The sequence below is a fragment of the Balaenoptera musculus genome, chromosome 12 (genome assembly GCF_009873245.2).
Source record: "Balaenoptera musculus isolate JJ_BM4_2016_0621 chromosome 12, mBalMus1.pri.v3, whole genome shotgun sequence".
NCBI classification, from domain to species: Eukaryota; Metazoa; Chordata; class Mammalia; order Artiodactyla; family Balaenopteridae; genus Balaenoptera; species Balaenoptera musculus.
The window spans coordinates 9,530,787-9,537,960 of record NC_045796.1 but is presented as its reverse complement, the minus strand read 5'-3'; positions in this window follow the sequence as shown (position 1 = coordinate 9,537,960).

Sequence of the window (7,174 nt, the reverse complement as noted above, 5' to 3'; positions counted from 1 at the left end):
CTCCCCCACAGCCCAGTGCCTCTTCAGACCTGGAGACCTGGAGAGAATTACCATTTGGTTCAATCCAGAGCCCAGCTCACAATGAACTCTACTTTCTTTAAATGGTATAATCCAGAACCATTCCCTCCGTGCCTTGAACCCAGAGGGTGGAATTTGGGTCCTTTTCCCCTTATGCATATATTATCTTACTTAATTGCTGTTTGCCTTGACCCTGTGCTTTAACTCATTTCAACTTCAGGGCCTCAGAAGACCAACAGTTTTCACAGCAAGTACCCAAACTCTCCTGTTTTTACCCACTCTGCCTTCATTGCAACCACTGATTCTCTTTTTCAAGATTGCTTTGTTCTGGGACTTCCCTGGTGGCACAGTGGTTAAGAATGTGCCTGCCATGCAGGGGTCACAGGTTCGAGTCCTGGTCCAGGAAGATCCCACATGCCGTGGAGCAACTAAGCCCGTGCGCCACAACTACTGAGCCTGCACTCTGGAGCCTGTGAGCCACAACTACTGAGCCTGCACTCTAGAGCCCACATGCCACAACTACTGAAGCCTAGAGCCCATGCTCCGCAACAAAAGAAGCCACCACAATGAGAAGCCCGCGCACCACAACGAAGAGTAGCCCCCGTTCACCGCAACTAGAGAAAGCCTGCGCGCATCAATGAAGGCCCAACGCAGCCAAAAATAAAATATAAATTAATTAATTAATTTTTTTAAATGCCTTTTAAAAAAAAGAAAGAAGATTGCATTGTTCTTTTTGAACATAGCAGTTGTGCCTAGTTTCTCTGGCTTCTGACTTTCAGCTCCCTTTGAAGGATTTCGGTTTGGACTCAAGTTACTCAAGTTGATTAGTTAGTTCTGCCTGTTGCAGACAATCCTGGAAGCAGACCTAAGTCTTAGCTGGGTCCTGGGGCAACTGTAATTGTAGTGTCCGGTGGTGTTGTAATATAAGCAGTTTTCTATGTTGCCCAGTATTTCCCTAAAAATCACAAATTTTAATGACTGCACTTTATCTTAATATGTCATAATTTACTTAGCCATCTTCCTATTGCTGGAATTTAGGTGGTTTCCAGTATTTTGAGTATCTAAGTAATACAGTGATGAATAACTTGTACAAAAAGTTTTGGATTATTTCCTTAAGAAAGATTCCTAGATGTAGATTCACTGGGTTAAAGAATATCAATATTTTTATGGTCTTTCATATATGTTTCTAAAATTGCTTTCTAAAATGATGGTACCAACTGAATGTGCCATCAGCAGTGTCTAAGTGTACCAGTTCCACAGTACCCTGACCAGAATGTCTTCATTTCATTATTCAACCAAGTGCTGCATTAGGTGCTGGTTAGGGTGTGGGGAGATGATAGACACAATATCCTTGCTGCCACAGAGCTCAGATTCCAGTGCAGGAAAGAGATGTCAATGTGATAAATACAGAAAATGTAAGTAATTATAGCATGCCATGTGAAAGAGGTGGGAATGTCTAATTCTGCCTGAAACTTCACAGAGGAGGTGACATTCATACTGAAACTTAAGGATGAGTAGTTCATCAGGAAACAGGACAGGAGAGGGATTTCAGGCAGAAACAACAACATGGGGAAAGCAATGGAGGTGTGCAACAGTGTGCCACATTCGAAGAGCTACAAGCTATTTAATAAGGCTAGAGGACAGACAGGGTGTGTTTGGGAGAATGGCAGGAGAGCAGATCCCGTAGAACTTTGTAGTTTTCTGACGGAGTATCTGCATTTCATCCTGGAGGCAATGGGAAGCCCCAGAAAAGTTTTAAGCAAAATAATTTCATGATTTGTCTTCATTTATTTTGATAAATGAATATCTGGTATCTGTTTAGAAGACTCAAAGGAACAGTTGGCAGGAGTGTGAACTGGAGCAGGAGTGGACCAAAGGCAGAAGATCTGGGTAAGAAGTTGTCTCAACATACCAAGTGAAAAATGAGGGGATCTCAACTATTGAGGTTGCAATGGAGATGGAAAAGAGAAAAACAAAGGCATCTAGCAGGTTGAGTTGACAGGAGCTAGTAAGTGGTTGTGGTTGGGAGGAGAGAGAGAGGATTTGTTAACCCATTCACCAAGACAAGCAAGAGAAGAGGGTTAGGGAGGAAGGTGTGTTTGACTCTGGAATGTAGAAGTTGAGTCCATGCAGGTGGAGAGATCCAAGGGCGCTAGCTTACATGGTTTACTCTTCAGGAGGAAAAAAATGGGGTGGCAATAGAAATTTGGACATTTGTATGGGACGTAGCTATAGCTTTGACTACTCCCGCTTATGAATTAATTGGCATGTTCTTTGCCTATTTATCTTTTAGGGGGGGGTCTTGATATTTTTCTTATAAATTTGGGTGAACTTATTTTATAATATTGTCTCTCGTACTGGCCCCAAACTAGATGTCCCTTCAAACCTTTCGTTTCTATTTTAATCCTTTCATGTTGAGCGAAAATAAAGATATGATAAATTAATGTTGTCTGTGGGGACAGTAAGTAGTGTGAGCTGCAAATACAGAGATAGGAAATAGCTATTAAAATATTGTAGCCAAAAACATGAGAGATGAAGATTTATAGTACACATCTTACATTCAGCCACAAAAGAGAAAAAAGCAACGTGGAATGATACCAGTACAGGACACAGAGCCACAGGTGTCGTCTGTCGGCAAGTTGGATCCTGTGTTCTTAATCAAGGGGTAGCATGTGAAGACAGGGGTTTATGGAGCAAAGTCCTACACAATAACACAACAGCCCACAACTTGCTCCCCTGACCCCACTCCTTCTCTTATGGTATCACTGGCTCCACACAGCCGGGAGCTTTGGACCTTTGCCTCATGTTTATTCCCCTGCTCCAGTGGGTGCATCCCTTTGCTTCTCTAATGATGTGAAAGGTTTGGACAATAAGGAGGTAGGAACAAGGACTTCTTGTATTTTTACAAAAGATTCTTTTATGGGCAAAGTTTTAATCTGAATATTATAGATTATATATACACATATATATTAATTCAAAATAAAAATTTGTATCATAAACTTTTCAGATCAAACAAAACTTCAAGATTAAAAACATATTTTAACTTCTAGTTCCACTTAGTAAAAGTTGTAAGACAACATCACTCTCACTCTAACAATGAGGAGAAGCTAGCTAAGGTAAAAAAAAATCATTTGTTTCATAAACTCATCAGGCAGCTGAGGTAACAAAGAAACCTAAATGAACTAAATTCCGGAAAGTGATGAGCCCTTCCTAGGACAGAAGAGATCTACAACCACTTTCACTCTCTGTGTAGTGACATGAGTAGGAGGAACCTGCTATGGATGGAGGTATGGAGAAATCAGCCTAACTTTTAATAAACTTAATGGCCATGTGAGGGCTGGCATGATGGATTGAGCTCAAGTCATCCAGCAAGTCTGCACCCATTCACCAACTGTCTTCCACAGGCCTTCACCAAAGTGCACAAGGGTAGTATGTTGGAGGCTGGGGGCAGGGCAGGAGACCTGAGAAAGATCCTGCTGAAGCATCTGGGCCTGTGCCTAGTGAACTCCTGTGGTCCTCCAAAGTCTGGGGGCAAGCAGGAGAGCAGAAAGCAATCCCTCTCTGGCCTTCACCAGGTACAGTATAGTGGCCTTGTGAAAAATTGGGCTTAGGGCAGCAGGATGAAAAGAGACCTCCCAAACACGGAGAGCCAGGAACAGGACTTGAGAAAAAAGAGGACCCTCTAGCAGCCGCAAAGCTAGCAGCCAGGCTATTATTTAACTGTAAAGCACACAGATCTGCAGTTCAGGGAGCCACTGGCTGAGTTGCAAAGCATAAAGAGATCTCTGGAGTCTCACTGGTGCTCGGATTATAAACCCTATCAAAAGGAAAGTCCTAATTCTGATCTCAAAACATTGAAGATAACGGAAAATCTAACCAAAGCTGCAACAAAGCCCAGACCTAGCTCAGCTACAGATTATTTTCACTCAGTCTCCTCCCTCATTAGTGGCACGACAGGAGAAGGGCATACCCCTTTCTGGGACTGAATATTTTTTATTTCAGTCTCTGTTGTTCTTTTGCTCATACTATCAATCATACAATATGACACATGTAAATGAAAATATGACAGATGTTACAACACATGTAAAGAAGCAAGGACATGTGGCTCATAGTCAAGAGAAGACATGATTAATAGAAATAGACATAGAAATGCCTGAATGTTAGAATTATCAGATAGATAACTTAAATATATTATCATAAATATGTTAAAAGATCAAGTAAAAAAATGGACAACATGCATGGACAAATGGGGATATTCAGCAAAGAGATGGTAACTACAAAAGTGGAAATGCTAAAAATATTTTTTTAATATCAGAAACTAAAATTCAATGGGTTAACAGAAAACTGGATACAACGGAGGAAAGGATCCATTAACATGAATACAGGTTAGTAGGACGTTTCTAGGCTGAGATACTAAGAGAAAAAGAATTAAAGAAAAAAGGAACAGAGCCCGTAAGATCTGCAAAACAATATCTAATGGTTTAACAGATGTGTAAAGGAGAATGAGAAGGAGAGGAAGGGGAAAATTGTGCAGAAGAAATATTCAAGCACAGAAGGGCTGAGAATTTTCAGAAATTGATGGAGGACATCAACTCACAGATCTAAGAGTTTCAAGGAACTCCAAGCAGGATAGGTGCAAAGAAAAGTCATACGTATGCACAATATAGTCAAAATGCTGAAACCAAAGATAAAGGAAAATAATTTAAGTAGCCAGAGGTGAAAAAAATATTTATTACATACATCATCAGAAACAATGGAAACCAGAGGACAGGAATGTTGGATTGGAATTGGAAATAGGATATAAACTCATGATATGTATATATTATATATATCCACATAGTTCTAGAAATAGTTACAGATGTAGTAGAAAATTTCCTATCTCTGTCTCCAGAAACAGCCTAGAAGCAATGACATCCTCATAGCAAAAGCACCAGATCTTGGTTTCCAAATGCTATCCTATACTAAAAAGTTCCTTGGAGAAATGGCTGATTCTAGAGTTGAAGTAAAGAAAGTATAAGATGAGTAAGGGGGCTTCCCTGGTGGCACAGTGGTTAAGAATCCACATGCTAATGCAGGGGGCATGGGTTTGAGCCCTGGTCCAGAAAGATCCCACATGCTGCAGAGCAACTAAGCCCACAAGCCACAACTACTGAGCCCACGCACCACAACTACTGAAGGCTGCATGCCTAGAGCCTGTGCTCTGCAACAAGAGAAGCCACCACGAGAAGCCTGCACACTGCAACGAAGAGTAGCTCCCACTCACTGCAACTAGAGAAAGCCTGCACGCAGCAACGAAGACCCAATGCAGCCAAAAATAAATAAATAAAATAAATAAATTTTTTAAAAAAAGGAAGGATACAGAAGATTTGAATAACACTCTCAATCTGTTTGATATTTACAGAACACTTCACCCAACAAAAGCAGAATACACATTCTTTTTAAGTATGTACACAACATTCACCAAGATAGAGCATATGCTGGCTCATAAAACAAGTTTTAATAAACTTCAAAGGATAAAAAAGAGAGAAAACAAATTAGAAATATCAGGAGTGAAAGAGGGAATATCATTACAGATCCTACAGACACTGAACGCTTAATAAAGAAAATTACAAAGAACATTATGCCAATCAATTTGAAAATGTAGGTGAAATATACAAATTTCTTGAAAAAATGTTATGTAGCAAAACCAACACCAGATAAAATATGAAAGCTAAACAGCCCAATACTATTGAAAAAGTTGAATGTTTAATCAAAATCATTCCACAGATAAAACTCTAGGCCCAGTTGAAGTTCTATTAAACAGTTAAGGAAGAAATAACACCCTTCTTACACACACTCTTTGAGAAAATAGTAGAGAACACTTCCCATCTCATTTTATGAGGCTAACATAACCCTGACACCAAACCAGGACAAATATTACAAGAAAAATGATCAATTAAAATCTTTCATGAGAATAGACACAAAAATCCTTTAAAAATATTACCCAGTGGAATCTAGCAATATATAACAAGCATATTTATACATATGATATATGTATAAAATAAATAAATATATATATAACCAGTAATACATAACGAGAATAATACATCATGACCAATTGAACAACATTTGAAAATCTATCAGTGTTGGAAATTCTCTGGTGGTCCAGTAGCTAGGACTCGGTGCTTTCACTGCTGGGGCCCAGGTTTGATCCCTGGTCGGGGAACTAAGAATAAAGAAAATCAATCAGTGTAACTCATAACTCACTGCATTAGCAGAATGCAGAAGAAAAACCATATGATCATCAAATATATGTCAAAAAGTGTTTGATAAAATTTAACACTCATTCATGATAAAAACTCTCTACAAACCAGGAAAATATGGGAATGTCCTCAATCTGATAAATGCATCTATTGAAATAACAACTGACATATACTAACAAAGACTGAATGCTTCCATTCTAAAATTGGGAACAAGCAAGAATATCCACTTTACCATTCCTACTCAACATTATACTGGAAATCCTAGCTGGTGCAATTAGTAAGAAAAAGAAATAACAGGCATGCAGGTTGTAAAGGAATAAGTAAAACTGTTGTATTAACAGACAACATGATTATGTATGTTGAAAACCTTATGAAATCTTAAAAAAAGACAATTTAATTTAGCAAAGCCATAGGATGCTAGATCAATAAACAGAAAAGTTTTTCTACATACTAGCAATGAAAAATTGAAAAATGAAATTTTAGAAATGCCATTTCCAATAGCATGAAAAATATCAGTTACCGAGGAAATAGAGCCATCCGTGTACCTCAGTTTCCTCACACATGAAGTGAAGATGATAGCAGTCCTCCCTCATATAGTTGTTGTGAGAATTAAATGAATAGCTATATTTAAGTACTTAGAATACTGCCAGACAGGTCATAAGTCCTATGTAAATGTTAACCAAAGTCTCAATGTAAACATCAACTATGGGGTAAATGGAAGATGTGATATGGACCTTTTAAATCAGCACTTAATGTGAAATCTTTCTCCCTGCCACAAAAAAAAGAATTCGTGACTTATTGAATATGCAACACTGTGTTAGGTTTGTTAAAAATCTGAATCTTAGGACTTCCCTGGTGGCACAGTAGTTAAGAATCCGCCTGCCAATGCAGTGGTCATGGGTTCGAGCCCTGGT